The 20,002-nt window shown below is 45.9% G+C and overlaps 1 long non-coding RNA gene across 2 annotated transcripts in view; it reads right to left on the minus strand.

Moving 5' to 3' along the window:
- LOC143924196 (uncharacterized) overlaps positions 1-1,561 on the minus strand; it is a 28,558-nt gene extending 26,997 nt beyond the window's left edge. The window contains exon 1 of one of the 2 annotated variants that reach the window (XR_013261839.1): positions 1,423-1,561. This is a non-coding gene — a long non-coding RNA (uncharacterized LOC143924196). The remainder of the gene's footprint in view (positions 1-1,422) is intronic. The other variant, XR_013261840.1, reaches the window with a different exon arrangement.
- Between the last annotated feature and the right edge of the window lie 18,441 nt (positions 1,562-20,002).

Below are 20,002 nucleotides of genomic sequence, written 5' to 3' on the forward strand. Positions count from 1 at the left end.
GAAAAGGACGCAAATTTCGTTTGGGTGCAATATTGCATGACCGCGCAATTACCAGTTAAAGCAGCGCAGTGCGAAATTGCAAAAAGACCTCTGGTCCTTAAGGTGTTTATTGGTCCGGAGCTGAAGTGGTTAACCACTTCCCAATTGCCTCATGCAGATATATTGCAGCAGAAGGGCACATACAGTCAGAATCCCATACCTATACGTTGCCCTTTAAGAGGCGATCACGGGTCCCGCGGATGTCCACGGGCACACCCGCGATCGTCTCACGCTGAGGAAGAACAGAGAGATGCTAAATGTAAACAAGCATCTCCCCGTTCTGCCTAATGACACTGATCACCGCTCCCTGTAATCAGGAACGGTGATCAGTGTCGTGACACACGCAGCCCCTCCCCCCCACAGTTAGAATCACCCCCTAGGACACACTTGACCTCTACAGCGCCACCTAGTGGTTAACCCCTTTACTGTCTGTCATATTTTTACAGTAATTAATGCAATTTTTTTGCATTGATCGCTGTATTAATGCTAATGGTCCCAAAAATGTGTCAAAATTATCCGATGTGTCCGCCATAATGTCACAGTCACGAAAAAAAAAAAACCATCATCAATATAAAATGCCATAAAACGATCCCCTATTTTGTACACGCTATTACTTTTGCGCAAAACCAATCAATAAATGCTTATTGCGATTTTTTACCAAAAATATGTAGAAGAATACGTATCAGCCTAAACTGAGGAAAAAAAATGTTTTATATATTTTTTGGGGATATTTATTATAGCAAAAAGTAAAAATAAACACGTTTTTTTTTTTTTTCAAATTGTTGCTATTTTTTTGTTTATAGCGCAAAAAATAAAAACCACAGAGGTGATCAAATACCACCAAAAGAAAGCTCTATTTGTGGGGGGGGGAAAAAAGGGAAGGACATCAGTTTTGTTTTGGAGCCATGCCGCACGGCCGCGCAATTGTCAGTTAAGGTGACGCAGTGGCGAATCGCAAAAAACGCTCTGGTCAGGAAGGGGGTAAAATCTTCCGGGGCTGAGGTGGTTAAGTGAAGGCGACGGGCTCGCTATACATTATTTACCCCACACAGGATTAAGACATAACAAATATAACTGATGTTGATTGTTGTGAGAGTGACTTGGGGCAGTTGATGAGATGCACATCGCTCCATGTATTCCTAGAAGCTCTATACCCCCCTGCCCCATATTGTAATGATCTGTGGGGGTCACATTACTTCATCTACAGCACCCGGATGTACTTACAAGGGTCCCCCTCCCCCATGCACAGCTTATAGCAATAGGGAACAAGCCTAGCCTGCATGTTTCCCCTCCTAATTCCTGTCCTGCACTTCGGGTACAGTAAGTGAACACACATCACATTATACTGACCGCACTCATAATCACATTAAAGTTCTCTCTCACCTTTCCAGCACGGCTCTCCTCAGGTGTGGAGTCCGGGGCTCAGAGGACACAAGCTCTGCACTGTACACGATTCCTGATTCTGCTCATACAATATAGTGTGTGTGTGTGTGTGTGTGTGTGTGTGTGTATGTGTGTGAGGGACTAGCCCCGCCCATGTCTTATCTCCCCCTCACAGTTCACAAAGCCCTCTTGTTACACTGCTGGAAGTTATTATGTGGGGGATGTGGGTGCAGATATGAGAGTCTGCAGTGTGTTTGTTTGTTCGTGTGACAAGTGTTCAATAAAAGGCAGGGCTTCATTCACTGACAGATATTACATGCCATATTTGTGGTTTTTATTCATTTGGAAATATAGCATGTGATAATAAAAGAGTCGATCTGTTAAATTAAAATATTGAATGTGAGGTAAAATACTGCAAAAAAAAAAAAAAAAAAAAATCAGATAAATCCAGTCAATTCACAACAAAATAAAATACCTTCATTATCTATCATTCTAGGACAGGAAGTTGGTATATTAGGAATGTATAAAATAACAATGAGGGGGAAGTCTGCATCAACCAGTCATTTAGTGCCGGTTCACACAGGAGCGACTTGTCAGGCGACTTAGCCGCCTGACAAGTCGCGATCCGTTCTGTATTATGGAACCGTTCTAATAGGAGCGACTCAAGGCGCTCCGACTTAGAAAAAAGGTTTGTGTACTATTTTTGGGGCGACTTCAGGCGACTTGCATTGACTTCTATACAGAAGTCGTTTTGCAAGTCGCCGCTGAAGTCGTGTGTAGGCCGCGTCTGTGAGTCGCGCTGCAAGTCGCGCCGCCCCTGTGTGAACCGAGCCTTAGGCTTCGCTCACACCTGAGTGTACTGAAATCGCGTAATTCTGTCCGCCATTCTGGAATCGCAGCAAAACACGGGATACGTTTTCAATGCCATTATTTCTTAGCCCTTGTTCACAGTTACCGTGGCTTTAAAATGTCAAAGCCGCATGCACCTTTGGGTCCGACTTGGAAGTAGGATTGACACCTCATCCCTTTAACACTTGGCGTCCACGCTATAGCCGAATGACAGCCTCCCCTTTGCACGCTCCCTGCAGGACGCAAGCAGCACACGCTGCGATCACCGAGTCACTCAGAGAGACTCAGGTGATCACAGATCCGAGTAAGGGGCCAGTCCTGGCCCCTTACCACGTGATCAGCTGTCAGCCAATCACAGCTGATCACGTATGTAAAAAAAAGCTTGGTAATGTTTTTCTTTCCTACTCACGCTGACAGCGTGAGGAGAAAAAAGCTGATCACCGGCTTATGTGCAAGGAACATCAGTCCCCGAAGAGAAAGGAGGTACATCTGCCTCATCTGTGCCAATCAGTACCCCCTGCTAGCGCCACCTACCATTGCCACCTGCCAGTGCCACCGATCAATGCCCATGAGTGCCACCTATCAATGCCCACAAGCACCACCTATCAATGCCCACCAGTGGTGCCAATCAGTGCCTCATCAGTGCCACCTAGCAGTGCTGCCTATCAGTGTAACCTACCAGTGCCGATCAGTGCCCATTACTGCCACCCATCAGTGGCCATCACTGCCACCCATCAGTGGCAATCATTACCACCTATCAGTGCCCATCACTACCAGCTATCAGTGCCACCTATTAGTGCCACTTCTCAGTGCCCACCAGTGCCACCTATTAATGCCCTTCAGTGCCACCTCCCAGTGCCCAACAGTGTGCCTTATCGGTGCCCATCAGTGCAGGCCATCAGTGCAGCCTATTGGTGCCCATCAAAGCAGCCTCATCAGCGTATATCAATGAAGTAGAAAAATTACCTGTTTGCAACATGTTATAACAAAATATAATAAAAACTGCAGAGATGATCAAATACCACCAAAAGAAAATGTCATTTGGGTACAGTGTTGTATGACCGTGAAATTGTCATTCAAGATGCAACAGTGCTTAAAGCTGAAAATTGGTCTGGACAGGAGGGGGTGTAAGCAAGTAGTTAAACCCAAAAATAGCGGCTGCCTGTCCATTAGGGCCGCCCCCTCTCTCCAGCCACCCCCCATTATTATGCAGTGCATAGCATGACTCTATCCACGGCCGCCCCCTATTCATGTGTTCGGCCCCTTTCGGGTCACCAGACATATGGATTGCAGCGGGCTAGGTTTTTTTTTTTTTAGGAACCTGATTAGAGCCAGGGGCTCTATTGGCTTCAAAATAGGATAGACTCAGGACACAGAGCATTGCATCTGAAGCCCACCCCAGGTTTGTTGCAACAGCGAATTTTCATTCGCTGTTGCAATACTGATCCTCCCTCTGGCCAATCGGGAATCAGGTATGAAACCTGCTTCCCGATTGGCAAAAATGTCAGGGAATCCTATTGGACGCCTAGCATTGGGAGGAGCAGAGAGGAGACACCACAGAAACTGCTTCAGGAGAGCACACCAGAGCAACACTATACTAACACCAGTACACGTAGGTACACCTGTCACCCCCCCCCCCCGATCGTCTCCCCAGTTAACCCCTTAACTTCCTGTCACATTGTCACCTAGTACAGTTGTCAGATTTTTCACTGATCACTGTACTGGTGTCATTTGTGACACTAATCAGCGTTAGGGCAGTTAGTAGTAGGCCAAGGTAGCTTTAGGGTACCCTCCTAACCCCCCTAATAAAGGTTTAAGCCCTTGATCACCCCCTGTCACCAGTGATCACCGTGTTAATGTCACGGGGGACGCTGGTTAGTTAGTTATTTTTTTTATAGCGCCAGGGTACCTACTATATATTACCCAATAAAGGTTTAACCCCCCTGATCACCTGGCTCTGGGTGACATCAGTTAGGTTTTAGTGTCAATTAGGGTCTGCGCTGCCCCAGGCAACATCAGATTAGTGCCAGTAGCGCTAACACCCACGCACGCACCATACACCTCCCTTAGTAGTATATTGTCTGAACGGATCAATATCTTTGATCTGATCAGATCTATACTAGCATCCTCAGTAGTTTAGGGTTCTCAAAAACACAGCGATAGAGGGATCAGCCCAGAAACCTGCTAGCACCTGCATTTAGCCCCTCCACCCAGCCCACCAAAGTGCAGTATCAATCGATCACTGTCACTTACAAAACACTAAACAGTGTTTGAGTCAGGCCTGATCCCTGTGAACGTTGACAGTGTTTTGCTGTGGTAGCGTTTGAAGCAGTCGCTGAAAATAAGGTGCTCTGTGAGTTTCACCAGTAAATTTAGAGGCCACAATGTCCAGTCGAGGGTACACTAGTGAAGAGGCCTACACGTTTCTGAGCCTGACAGATGTGAGTGTAAAGAAAGTCACTCATCTGTCAGATTCAGGCTCAGAATACGATCCTGTAGACAGCAGCGGCACCCTGACAGATAGCTCTGATGACGGAGTAGTGGTCCTTGCTAAGGTCAGGCCTACCCGACCCCATTCTTCTGCTTGTTGTTGAGGTGCAAGAACCAAGAACCGCTGGGCTCTGGTATGGAGCAGAGAGCCAGTACTAGTGCCGCTCATCTTTCTGTTGAACTGGCAAGTACCAGCGGCCTAATACATCCTGGTCGTACATCCAGCACTGCAGTAACACTTGGTGATGTGGTGAGTCCCATAAGTGCAGTTCAAGCTGGTGAGGTGGCTAGCACAAGTAGTGTCCTGCAGCCACCAAGAAGACAAAGACAGGCCCATTGAGCCCATAGTTCCCTTCCTGCTGCCTTTACCAATCCAATTTGGGAGCCCACCAACCTGGAATTCAGGTGGAAACAGTTGATTTTACGTCACTTGATTTTTAGTCGCTTTGTTCACGAAAGATCTCTATAGATCTATTGTGGACCAAAGCAATTTGTATGCTGGTCAATTCATCACCGCTAATCCCCAGTTGACCCTTGCCAGAGATTGGAGACCTATTATGGTCTCCGAATTTAAGACCTTCCTGGGCCTATCCCATAACTAAAAAAAGTGAGTTGCGGTCATATTGGTCCACTGACCCAATTCACCATATGCCCGTGTTCTCTGCCTCCATGGTCAGGACACGATACGAGCAGATCTTGCGGTTCATGCATTTTAATGACATGCTCTGTGAGAGGGCAACAGACTATGCATATAGTTTTATGGTTTACGTGGGAAGAGATAATTACGTAGAGCTGGAGAACTTCCCAGACTACATAGGGAGCGCTGGTAAGATTGTGTGGGACTTGGTATCACCCTTATTCGGAAAGGGGTACCACTTGTACGTGGACAATTGTTACACTAACTTTTTAGTCACTTGTTTGATCATGGAATTGGCGCATGTGGCACCATGCACGCCTTGTAGATTCCTGTCTTAGGCTGGGGAGAGAGCCTGCTTGAGAAGTAATAATTTGCTCGCAGTGAAGTGGAGGGATAATAAGAATGTTTTTGTTCTGTCCTCCCTTTATGCAGATACGACAGTCCAAATTCCAACGGTGACTGGTGTTGTGGAGAAACCCCTCTGTGTCCACAAATTCAACCTTAATATGGGAGGGGTGGACCTCAATGACCAGTTGATGGCACTGTACTTATTGCCCGTAAGGCCAGACGATGGTACAAAAAAAAAGTGATCAGTATACTTATATGCTATACAAGATGTCAGGACGAACCAGATCCTTCCTTAACTAGATGCTGACCGCCGGCTGTCAAATGACGGCCAGGCGACACACCTATTGTGGTCATATGACAGCCTCCCGTTTAAACAGGGAATGCGCGCGATCGTGCGCGCACATCCCTGTTTCTTCGGTGGCGGTGTCACGGAGACACCGCTCGCCACCGAAGGGGGTGAACAGCCATTGGTTATGGCTGTTTACCACGTGATCGGCCGTGATGAAGTCACGGCCGATCACAGATGGTCACACCCCGACTGTGCACGGCGCATGCGCGAGATCGTGAGCGCGCTGCGCGTGCACGTCGGTGGCGGCGTGTTCCCCGGGAACACTGCTCTTCACTGACGCTGGTAAACAGCCATTGGCCGGCTGTTTACCCACGTGATCGGCTGTGATCCTTTCACAGCCGATTACTAAAATGTAAACAAACCGCGGTAACGAGATGTTACTGGGTTCTCCTCCTCACACACCGATCATGTGTGAGGAGGAGATTGCGGTAACATCTCATTACCGCCTACAGTGTACACCAATCATACTGATTGCCCCCCCCAATAAAGAGGACCTGTCACCACCCCTTATAGTACCTGTCAATCACAGTCCATCAGAGTACCTGTCCCAGCTCATCTGAGTACCTGTCCCAGCCCATCAGAGTACCCGAGTACCTGTCACAGTTCATCTGAGTACCTGTCCCGGCACATCAGCGTACCCGAGTACCTGTCCCGGCACATCAGAGTACCCGAGTACCTGTCACGGCCCATCAGAGTACCCGAGTACCTGTCACGGCCCATCAGAGTACCCGAGTACCTGTCACGGTCCATCAGAGTACCCGAGTACCTGTCACGGTCCATCAGGGTACCCGAGTACCTGTCACGGTCCATCAGGGTACCCGAGTACCTGTCACGGTCCATCAGGGTACCCGAGTACCTGTCACGGTCCATCAGGGTACCCGAGTACCTGTCACGGTCCATCAGGGTACCCGAGTACCTGTCACAGTCCATCAGGGTACCCGAGTACCTGTCACAGTCCATCAGGGTACCCGAGTACCTGTCACAGTCCATTAGAGTACCGAGTACCTGTCACAGTCCATCAGGGTACCCGAGTATCTGCCACGGTCCATCAGAGTACCCGTGTACCTGTCACAGCCCATCAAAGTACCAGAGTACCTGTCACGGTTCATCCGAGTACACGAGTAGCTGTCACAGCCCATCAAAGTACCAGAGTACCTGTCACAGCCCATCAAAGTACCCGAGTACCTGTCACAGCCCATCAAAGTACCCGAGTACCTGTCACAGCCCATCAAAGTACCCGAGTACCTGTCACAGCCCATCAAAGTACCCGAGTACCTGTCACAGCCCATCTGAGTACCCGAGTACCTGTCACAGCCCATCTGAGTACCCGAGTACCTGTTCCAGTCCATCTGAGTACCTGAGTACCTGTCACAGTTCATCTGAGTACCCGAGTACCTGTCACAGTCCATATGAGTACCTGTCACCGCCCTTCAGAGTACCCAAATACCAGTCACCAAGCCATCAGAGTACCTGTCACCAGGGCATCAGAGTAGCCGAGTACCTGTCACCAGGCCATCAGAGTAGCCGAGTACCTGTCACAGCCCATCAAAGTACCCGAGTACCTGTCACAGCCCATCAAAGTACCCGAGTACCTGTCACAGCCCATCTGAGTACCCGAGTACCTGTCACAGCCCATCTGAGTACCCGAGTACCTGTCCCAGTCCATCTGAGTACCTGAGTACCTGTCACAGTTCATCTGAGTACCCGAGTACCTGTCACAGTCCATATGAGTACCTGTCACCGCCCTTCAGAGTACCCAAATACCAGTCACCAAGCCATCAGAGTACCTAACACCAGGCCATCAGAGTAGCCGAGTACCTGTCACCAGGCCATCAGAGTAGCCGAGTACCTGTCACCAGGCCATCAGAGTACCTGAGTACCTGTCACCAGGCCATCAGAGTACCAGAGTACCTATCTCCAGCCCATCAGAGTGCCAGAGTACCTATTTGCAGCCAATGTCTCAAGAATATACGTTGGGGTGTTTGCTTTCCAAAATGGGGTCATTTTGTGGGTAATTTCACTGTCCTGGTGGTCCAGGACCTTCAAAAGTGTGATAGGTAGGAATGAAATGAGATGTGTCATTTATGCTCCTAGAACGCCTGAACGTACTACTTCAATGTTCGGCCTCTCTATGTGACCAGGATGTGTAAAAGTCCTACACATGTGGTATCGCCATACTCGGGAGGAGTAGCAGCAGAATATATTTTGGGGTGTAATTTTTGCTATATACATGCTATGTGTTAGAAATATCTTATAAATTTACAATTTTGTGTAAAAAAAAAATGCGTTTTAATTTTTTTCCACATATTCCAAAAACTTCTGAAAAAAAATTAACCATTCAAAAGACTCATTATGCCTCACAGATTATACATTGGGGTGTTTGCTTTCCAAAATGGGGTCATTTTACGGGAAATTCCATTGTCCTGGTACTCCAGGGCCTTCAAAAGTGTAATAGGTGGTTGAGAAATGAGATGCGTCATTTTTGCTCGTAGAACGTCTGAAGGTACTACATCAATGTTGGTGCTCTGTATGTGGCCAGGCTGTGTAAAAGTCTCACACATGTGGTATCGCCGTACTCGGGAAGAGTAGCAGAATGTATTTTGGGGTGTAATTTGTTGTATGCATATGCTGTGTGTGAGAAATAACCTGATAATATGACAATTTTGTAAAAAAAACTAATAATAAAAAAAAAATCTTCATTTTGCAAAGAATTGTGGGAAAAAATTACAACTTAAAAAAACTCACCATGCTATTTACTTAATACCTTGGAATGCCTACTTTGTAAAAAGGAGTCATTTGGGGGGTATTTGTACTTTCCTGACTTATTAGTGTCTCAAGAAATGAGACTCACCTGATGTACTGAAGGCCTGATCAAATGTGATCAATTTTCAGTGATTGGCACCATAGTTTGTAGACTCTATAACTTTAAATTTTGGCCAAAATTTATGAAGAAAAATTACTAATTAGCAAAAATGTATGACAGAAACAAAGAAAAAGGCATTTTTTTCACAAAACTTACGTTTTATTTTATTTATAGCACAAAAAATAAAAAACTCACTAGTGATTAAATACCACTAAAAGAAAGCTCTATTTGTGTGGAAAAAAGGACGCAAGTTTCATATGGATACAGTGTTGGATGACTGAGTAATTGTCATTCAAACTGTGAGAGCGCTGAAAGCTGAAAATTGGTCTGGTCAGGAAGGGGGTGTAAATGCACTGTATTGAGGTGGTTAAACTCCAGGAAGAGTTCGTCACAGCTCTTCTGTTTCCAGACGGTGCTGTGGTACAACTTTCCAACGCAAATGCAGTGAGCCGGCTGCATGAGAGGCATTTTCCGTATGTCCTCCCTGGTACCCCTATCCAACAATCACCCCAAAGAAGATGTCATGCTGGTAGAAAACGTGGATATAGGCGTGACACCCACTATTATTGCCCCCCCCTGTCCTAACCAACCTAGTCTTTGCATTGGTGAATGTTTCAAACGCTACCACACACTAGTGGAGTATTAGCATAGGGTACAGCACTGCACAGACTAGAACACACTTTCACAGGGTCTCCAAAGATGCCATCGCATTTTGAGAGATCTGAACCTGGAACCGAACCATTACAGTTAGTTACAAATAAAAGTGTAAAAATAAAAAATTAAGTAAAAAAATACAAAAAAAATTAAAAATAAAATAAAAAAGCAAGAAATTATTGTTGTTTTATTGTTCTTCTTTCTCTATTCTCTCTCTATTGTTCTGCTCTGTTTTACTGTATTTTATAACTGCAATGTTTTATCAGGTTTGCTTTTCAGGTATGTAATTATTTTATACTTTACTGTTGACTGTGTTTTATTGTTAACCATTATTTTCTTTTTAGGTATGTCATTCAGCTGCAGCACTCATTTATTCATCTTCAAGCTACAGCGTTTGTTCTCATGATATGTAAATCAGTGACTCCATCACTGTAGGAGGTGATTTCACCACCACAGATTAAAAAAAAAATTTGAATATATGCCAAAGCATGGGGGCAGGGGCAGAGGGGCAATTTGCCCCTAACATTAGGAGTGGATTGCCTCCATCCTTTGGCATATATTTTTTACTCTTTTTTGGTGCAGATTGTTGTTGTTTTATTGAGTTAATGTTAAAAAAAAAAAAAACGGTGCATGTATGCCCATCATTAGAAGTGGGTGGATGCAGGGCAGTATTCTAATTGTGGGCATACCCAGCGATCAATCTCTTTTTTTGTTCAGCCCACAGGCTACATGAAAAAAAAGAACATTACAATATATGCCCAACAAGGACCAGCAACGTACTGGTATGTTGCTGGACTTTGAGTGGTTATACCAGTGATGCCTGCAGGTTTAGGTATCATCTTGGTATCGTTCTTTTAAGCAAGCGGTCAGCTTTCATGTAAACGCAATCATAGTAATTGCAATTAGTAAGACTGCTTTTACAAGCAGTGGGAGGGACGCATGAAAGGAACAGTGTACAATGAAATAAAAGGCAAAATAAATAATAATAAAAAAAAGCAGCCCTGTCCCCTCGTGCTCGTGCACAAAGGCCAACGCAATCGTAGTTTTTGTGTCATATGTAAACAGCAATTGCACCACGCATGTGAGGTATCACCTCGAATGTCAGATCAAGGGCAGTATTTCTTTTTTTTTTTCTTTTTGCCTTTTTTTCTCCTAATCGGAGGCTGTTCACTTCACTGGGTATATGTGATTGTTTACATACACTTTAAGTTTATTCTATTTATCTCTAAACTGAAGCCATTTCCTTAAAGCTGAGTTCCACCCAAAAATTTTACTTTTCCAGTTCAAACCCCTCCCCCTCCGGTGTCACATTTGGCACCTTTCAGGGGGGAGAAGATACCTGTATTTGCTTCCACTTCTGGAGATCGCTGCAGATTCCATGGCGATCTACGCCATGTCTGGACCCTCCTCAGTCCCCCCACTGTCTTCTGGGAGACACATAGGTCCCAGAAGAGAGCAGGGACCAGTGTGGACACACATGTGCAGTAGGGAACCAGGCTTCACTTCCCAGAGCCCAGGGAGAGATCGGCTTCAGGTGAGGACATTGCGAGTTCCCTGGATAGATAAGAGTCCTAATATTAGGAGACAGCAGCTGTAGTATGTAGCTGCTGACGTTTATTTTTTTTTCCAGAATTCCACTTTAACCACTTGCCATCCAGGCCAATTCTGACATTCCTCTCCTACATGTAAAATTCATAATTTTTTGCAAGAAAATTAGATAGAACCCTCCAAACGATATATATATATTTTAGAAGAGACGCTAGAGAATACAATGGCAGTCATTGCAACTTTTTATCTCGCACGGTATTTGCGCAGCAATTTTTCAAACACTTTTTTTGTAAAAAAAATGCCATGGTTTAAAAAAAAAAAAACATTAAAGTTGGCCCAATTTTTTTGCATAATGTGAAAGCTCAAGTTACGCCGAGTAAATAGATACCTAAAACTTTGTGGAATGACACCGTACTTAAAAATCCCCATAGGCAATTCTTAATTTTTTTTTACTGGTTACATGTTTTGAATTACAGAGGCGGTCTATGGCTAGAATTATTGCTCTTGCTCTAACGTTCATAACGATACCTCATGTGTGGCTTGAACACCATTTTCATATGTGGGTGGGACTTACGTATACTTTCGCTTCTGCGTGCGCTGTACATTTTTTTTTGAAACTTAAAAAAAAAAAGAAAAAAAGTGATCACTTTTATTTCCATTAAAAGGAATGTAAACATCCCTTGCAATAGGAATATGGCATGATCTGTCCTCCTTACAGTGAGATATGGGGTCAATAAGACCTCACATCTCACCTCTAGGCTGGAAAGCCTGAAATAAAAAAAGAAAACAATCTTGGCTTCCCAGCTGTTTGTTTGAATGCAGAGTGAATGATCATAAGGACTCAGACAACCATCTGTTCTGCTGGAAATCTCTATGGTAAACATCTGGGGTCGGCGGGTCCGTTCTATGACTCACCGATGGAATCGGTGAATCGGTAGAAGCACCGGAGGGTGGCAGGAGGTGGCGTCCTCTCTCGCTGCCCGTATGAGCAATCAAGCGGTGGAACAGCTGATATGATCATTCTTATGGTGTAGGGAATCGCCGGCTGAAAAAGACAATATCTGAATGATGCCTGTAGCTAAAGGCATCATTCAGATCTACCCGCTCAAAGTCAAGGACATCATATGACGTACCTTGGGTGGGAAGTGGTTAACGTCTACATCAGAAAATCTGAACAATAAAAACAAAAACACATTAGTGCAAACATTATACAGCAGGCGCAATATGACATCTGCTGCTGCCATCCACAGGGCCACACTTCTACACAATGTTAGACCCCATACACACTACCAGATTCTCCGCAGGCCCCCATCTCTATACCCACCAAAACCATACAATACGAGGAGGCCAAACCTTAAAGGGGTTGTAAAGAGAATTTTTTTTTTTTTTTAAAACAAACATGTTACACTTACCTCCACTGTGCAGCTCGTTTTGCACAGAGTGGCCCTGAACCTGGTCTTCTGGGGTCTCTCAGCGGCTCTGCTTCCCCCCCAAGTAATTCTCACCTTCGTGCGAGCTCCCTCGCATGGTGAGAAGCACTTGCGAGCGTGCTCCCGTGATACAGCCGGCGGCTATAGCCGCTCACTGTATCACTCGGCCCCGCCCCGCCCCCTGGCGCGCCGCGTCATTGGATGTGATTGACAGCAGTGCGAACCAATAGCTGCGCTGCTTTCACTGGAGCATGAAGGCCCCCATTTGCACTAAACTGGAAGCGGTGTGGTGGCCTGGCTCCTGCTCATCATCCAGGATAATGTCGTCCTCCTCGTTCTCCTCTCCCCACCCACGTACAACAGGGATACCAGAAAGGTTTAAAGCATGCTCTTCTTGCTCCTCCTCATCCGCCCCGGCACCATCCTCCTCTGACTCCTCTTCAGACTCCTGTTGACTTGTCTCAGATAGAGTAGCTCCCCCTGGGAATTCATCCAGCATTGCGACTTCCTCATCTTCCTGCTCCTGCTCCTCCACGGCTTGATCAATGACACAACGCAATGCACGCGCCATAAAGAAGGCATAAGATACCATGTCACTGATGGCGCCATGGCTGCAACTGACCAGTTTGGTGATCTCATCAAATGGCCGCATGCGTCGCGCATGAGCAGCCACTGGCATGGTGAAAAAAACCGAGCTCCCCAGAACCTGTTCTGCCGCAGTTTATACAGGTAATCGTTAACTGCACGTTTCTGCTGGAGCAGCCTATCGAGCATATAGAAGGTTGAATTCCATCGCGTTGGGCAATCGCAAATAAGACGTCTGACCGGCAGATTGCTTCGCCGCTGAATGTCAGCAAGGCGAGCCATGGCTGTGTAAGATCTTCTGAAATGGGCCGAGATTTTACTTGCCTGCCGCAAGATGTCCTTGACCCCAGGGTATTTGACAACGAATCGCTGCACGACCAAGTTTAAGACTTGTGCCATGCATGGCACATGCCTAATTTTGCCCTGTTTCAATGCGCTAAGCAGATTGGCACCATTGTCACACACCACTTTACCAACTGTCAAATTGAGCGGTGTCAGCCACTTTGAACGCAAAGCTGAAAGAAGTACAGGGCCAGTGTGGCTCTTGGCTTCCAGGCACAACAGATGCAGCACAGCATGGCCAGGGGTCAAGTCCTGGGGAAAAAAGTATGGGAACTCCCAACCAAGATCCCCTCCCCCACCAAAAAAAAAAAAGACACGCTCATATGCATATATATATTTCACATAAAATACAGTGACTGCAAATGCGACATGCTACAAGAGATGACCAGACTGCGAATGCGACTACAGGAGATGACCAGACTGCGAATGCGACATAGTACAGGAGATGACCAGACTGCGAATGCGACATAGTACAGGAGATGACCAGACTGCGAATGCGACTACAGGAGATGACCAGACTGCGAATGTGACATAGTACAGGAGATGACCAGACTGCGAATGCGACTACAGGAGATGACCAGACTGCGAATGCGACATAGTACAGGAGATGACCAGACTGCGAATGCGACATAGTACAGGAGATGACCAGACTGCGAATGCGACATAGTACAGGAGATGACCAAGTAGCCAGTTTTAAAATTTAAACCTGTCCTCAGCCCCTTTATGGCACCTCCTTTACATTCCTGTCCTCACCCCCTTTGTAGAACCCCCCCTCACATTCCTGCCCTGCCTCCCTTTTATATCACCCCTCCTCATTCCTTTCCGTTTCTGATACTTTCCCCCTCCATCCTTCATAACAGCGCCATCTTCCCTGTCTTACCTTACACAGGACACAGCAGATGACATCGGAAGTGCAGCAAAGGGATGGACAGAGGGCGGGACCTACCCCAGTTAACTGATTGGTTAATAGAACTGCTCTGCATTCTATCAACCAATCAGTTAACTGGGCCAGCCCCTGCCCTCCATGCATCACTGTGCTGCTCTTCCGATGTCAGCTCTGTGCTAGCAGGCTGTGCTAGAGCCTCGGGCGGCTCTGGTCCTGCAAAGGGAACGGCGTTCCTGCTGTGAAAAAAGTGCAGGGACGCCGTTCCCACGCGTTCCCGCAGGACTCGAGCCCTGAGCATGGCAACGTCTCACTTGGCATGTCGAATAGGTTCTGGGGAGCTTGGGCGGAGCAGCGGAAGAGACACTAGCAGCGGAAAAGGAGGATTCAGCCAAGGAGGAGAGGGAGGAGGATGGAGTAGGAGGAGGAGAAGAAGAGCCAGGCATGCATGCCATCCGTGGCGGTAAAACCAAATCTACACAGGTGCCACGGGTTACATGCTTGATGGCTGTCAGAAGGTTCATCCAGTGGGCAGTAAAAGTGATATACGTTCCCTGCCCACGTTTGCTAGACTACGTGTCTGGTCAGATGTATCTTGGCACCGACACTGTGTGCCAGAGATACATTCACTTGCCGCTGAACATGGCCATATAGCTCTGGGAAGCCCTTCTGTGAGAAATACTTCCTTCCTGGGACCTTCCATTGTGGTGTTTCAATGGCCACAAATTTTCGAAAGGCCTCCGAGTCCACCAGTTTATATGGCAGTAGTTGGCAAGCTATCAGTTCTGACAAGCCAGCCGTCAACCGTTGGGCAAGAGGGTTATCCGGCGTCATCATTTTTTTATGCTCGAACATTTGGCCCATGGAAGCCTGCCTTTTTCCAGAAAAACGTGAGGATGGCATGATGGAAGGTGGAGTGGAGGACAATTGTGAGGAGAGAGGAGAAGGAGAAGTAGAAGATGAGACTGGACGGTGAGAGCCTGGAGTGTGGCTTTGTGTGTTCCGTTGCTCCCACTGGGCTTGGTGATGGCAGCTCATGTGCCTTCTTAAGGCGGTCGTCCCTAGGTGAGTGTTGGGCTTACCGGGACTTATGCGTTGACTGCAAAGGCTGCAGATGGCAACACTATTGTCAGTAGCGGACACGTTTAAAAAGCCCACACCGTGGAGCCATGTGCCGGGTCCTGGGAGCGCCAGATGTGACCGTACATGGTTGATGCCTCGCTCCTGATACATTAGCAGTCTGCTTTGTCCCTCCTGTGCAATCTAAGTTCTGCCTGCTTCTCCCCCCTATCTGCTGGTCCATATCTCTCTCTGAACTCCCCTCCTCTTCCTCTCTTGTGGGCACCCAAGTGACATCACTAGACACGTAATCATCGATGTCACCTTCCCCACTGCTATAATTAGAGATCTCGGAGTAGGCAGCAACACCGGGGACCAACCTCCTCCTTGGGCTGATCTGGGTACTGTCATCAGACTGCTGAGTGGCGGTTGTTGCTACCTCCTCTTCCTGATCCAATGCCAAGAGTGGCTGCACATCAGCAATGTCTTGTGATGGATCAGAAAATAATTCCTGTTACTCAAGCGGAAGGTATATGGTGGTGTTGGTGGTAGTGTCTTTGGGGGTGCACATAGCAGAGAATGAAGAAGAGGCTGCAGATCGAGAGGATGAGGAGGGTGCAGAAGAGTAAGGCTGAGTGAGCCACTCAACCAAGTCTGGTTCATCCTTTGACGTAATCGCATGCGCCTTCTGCAATTAGCCACTTTGGCTTAAGTCTGTTGCTCCTGTCCTACCCCTACCACCCCTGCGGAAGGGCCTGCCTTTTCCTTTGCCTGTCATTTTTTAAATGACCCTGTGACAAAAGTCTCTAGAGAAGTGCAGTATGTATGTGGATAGTATATTATACGTGTACAAGCCTATATACTGTACACCTATAAAAGGACCTTTGTGGACCTAGTAGCTAGTGATTTGCAGACTGTCCCTGCTCAGAACACCAAACTGTCCCCCAGTCCCTACACTGATAAAAGACAGCTGCAGAATCGGGCAGCACCACAGCAGTCAGCAGTGCACCATAATATACTTTCTATATTTGAAAGAAAGTATATTATACGTGTACAACCCTATATACTGTACACCTATACCAGTCTTTAAAAGGACCTTTGTGGACATAATAGTAATAGCTAGTGATTAAACTGACTGTCCCTGCTCCACACAGCGTCCTGTCCCTACACTGACAAGAGACAGCTTCAGAATCGGTCAGCAGTGCACTCAGCAGCACAGCCATCAGCAGCAGTGCACCAGAACCCTATATACTGTACACCTATACCAGTCCTTAAAAGGACCTTTGTGGACCTAATAGTAATAGCTAGTGATTAAACTGACTGTCCCTGCTCCACACAGCTTCCTGTCCCTACACTGACAAAAGACAGCTGCAGAATCAGTCAGCAGTGCACTCAGCAATCACCAGCACAGCAGTCAGCAGCAGTGCACCAGAACCCTATATACTGTACACCTATACCAGTCCTTAAAAGGACTTTTGTGGACCTAATAGCTAGAGATTTGTGTCACTACAGTCTGTCCCTGCTCCACACAGCAACCTCTCCCTACACTGACAAAAGACAGAATGTAAAATGGCCGCCAGATCAGGTTTATTTATAAGGTAGGGGGACTGTCCAATTTTCCATGTGCTGAAATGTCTCAATTGGCTGTCCTGTACCCCATGATGGATGTGTCACGGGTCAAAGTTCTTCACAATGTAAACAAATATGGCCGCCGCAAACAGCGCCAGAATTCCGCCTGTTTGGCGAATCACGAACAAGCAAAATTCGCCGCAAATCGACCACCGGGCGAACCGCAAGGCCATCTCTACTAGGCGAGGCTCTGAAGGTAGGAGTAGACAGATAATGGCTCTTGCTGTACGGACTGACACTGTTTATTTTCTTGTTTTTGTCTCATCCATTGAGGGACACAGCAAATCCCTCACCCTCAGGAGGTCTAAAAGCAGTCCATCTGAGAGGTGAGCAACACAACAATCAAAAGCCAACAAGCCCCCCTCAACAAAAACAAGAAACAAAAAAACAAAACAAAAAAGAAAACTGGGGACTGCCTGCAGCTCAAGCAGCCAGCTGAATATTAGGTCCAAGGAAAGCATCAGATTAGCTTGCAACATCCACCTGGTAGAATTTATAGAACATGCGAACAGAAAACCAGATGGTAGCCTTGACATTTTTTTTTTTTTTAAATAATCGCTTAATGCTTAAAAGATCTACCGTGCCTACTGACAGGAAAGTGTAGAACCAGCTGAATCACCTAGCAGTGGTGGAATGAGAAGATGGTAATTCCCTTATGGGGGGGGGCGATCATCTGGGATGACAAAAAGGCAATCGTTATTTCTGAAAGAAGCAGTAGTTGAGAGACTCTCACAGCCATAACCAAATCCAGACAGAGGGAATTTTCATTTTGGTGACTTGGAGCAAGACGGTCAGAAGAACAATGTCCATGTTTAAGGCCCCTTTCACATCAGAGGACCGTTCAGGTCCTCTGGTGTAAAAATACAGATTTAGCCACGCTAATCAATTGTATATATATATATATATATATATATATATATATATATATATATATAATTATCTGCGCAAAAATAAGGTTTCAATCAGTGTAGTCCATATACTATATAAATGAATGGGAAATCCATCGAATTGATCAATCTAGTCCGTAAAAACAAGGTAATATATGTAGTCCATATATCTCAACAAGGAAAGGTATTATCACAGAAACCACATATAAGAAGAAAGATCCTTTTCTTTATGAAAAACCAGGAATGTAGTGAGAAAAAAAACAAGAGAGGTCACCTCCACGTGTGCAGAAGAAATAACCAAGGGGGTATGTGAAAGCGCTCCCCCTCTGGTAATGCTCCAGCTTTGGTGTGAGTCCTCACTGCTTCCTCCACCCTGTTTTTCAGGTGGAACCGATCGGATCATCCATTGTTCTCTATGGGGCCGGCAGATATCAGCGGACATGTGTCCGCGGTCATCCGCCAGCATCTGATTTGAGGAAAAATAGACAAATGGAGATATGTTCCTCCATCCGTTCTGGCAGATCGGATGGGAAGACCAGATCGAAAGGGCAGACATCTAACCTAATAGTGCTGATAAACAATGGTTCAGACTATCTGCAGGAAGGAGAGGAGGTGTCCCACAGGGCAGTATTTCTAACAGTAGACCTCCTCTATAAATTTAAAGTGGTAACTTGTAAAGGCTTTTAAAAATGTATGTAGCTTATCGCCGCTGCACAGTTGTGCGCAATTTTAAAGCATGTTGTGTTTGGTATCTATGTACTCGGCTTAAGAGCATCTTTAATATTTTGGCCACATAGTGTGTTTAAGTGCATTCAAATTCAAAAAAGTGTTTTTTTCCCCAAAAATGTTTAATTTGCGTTTGAAAAATCTCTGCGCAAATACTATGTGAACAAAAAAATTGCAACACCCACCATTTTAATCTGCTGGGCCTTTGCTTTAAAACAAATATATAAGGTTTAGGGGTTCAAAGTAATTTTCTAGCAAAAAAATATATTTTTTCATGTAAACAAAAAGTGTCAGGAAGGGCTTTGTCTTCAAGTGGTTAGAAGATGGTGGGTGATGTGTGACATAAGATTTTAATGTTGTGCATAAAATGCCAGGACAATTCAAAACCCACCAAATTACCCCTTTTTGGAAAGTAGACACCCCAAGCTATTTGCTGAGAGGCATTTTGAGTCCATGGAATATTTTATATTTTGCCACAAGTTTTGGAAAATTACAATATTTTCTTTTTTCTTTTCCATTTCACAAAGTTGTCACTAAATGATACATTACTCAAACATGCAATGGGCATATGTGAAATGACACCTCAAAATACATTCTTCTGCTTCTCCCGAGTACGAGGATAACACCTGTGAGACTTTTTGGGAGCCTAGCCGTGTACAGGACCAGAAAACCAATCACCACCATCAGGCTTTCTAAGGTTATAAAATGGTGATTTCACTCCTCACTACCTATCACAGTTTGGGAGACCCTGAAATGTCAAGATAGAACAAAACATGCCCAAATGACCCCATTTTGGAAAGTAGACACCCCAAGCTATTTGCTGAGAGGCATGGTGAGTATTTTGCAGCTCTCATTTGCTTTGGAAATTGAAGAAAGCAAAGGAAAATGTATTTTCTTTTCTTTTTAAAATTTTCAAAACTTTGTGACAAAAAGCGAGATCTGCAAATTACTCAACATGCCTCTCAGCAAATGGCTTGGGGTGTCTACTTTCCAAAATGGGGTAATTTGAGAGGGGGGGGTTGTGCTATCTTGGCCTCCGAAACTGTGATAGTTTTGCGATAGGTAGTGAGGAGTGAAATCAAAAATGTACTCCCTTATGCCCCGTACACACGATCGGACTATCCAGCGGACTTTCCCAAAAGTCCGGCGGACTTAGAAAGAAGTTTTGACTCAAAATTGTCCGCCGGACTTGGGAATCCGGCAGACGATCCGGCCGTCTGTATGCTAGTCCGCCGGACTTTTAAAATGAATGGACTTGCCCGCACACGGAGAAAAGTCTATTAATTTTGAACGTGGCTCCA

Source organism: Lithobates pipiens, unplaced genomic scaffold (assembly GCF_037356315.1).
Source record: "Lithobates pipiens isolate NorthernLeopardFrog02 unplaced genomic scaffold, aLitPip1_a1.2 Scaffold_22, whole genome shotgun sequence".
In the NCBI taxonomy this organism is placed as follows: Eukaryota; Metazoa; Chordata; class Amphibia; order Anura; family Ranidae; genus Lithobates; species Lithobates pipiens.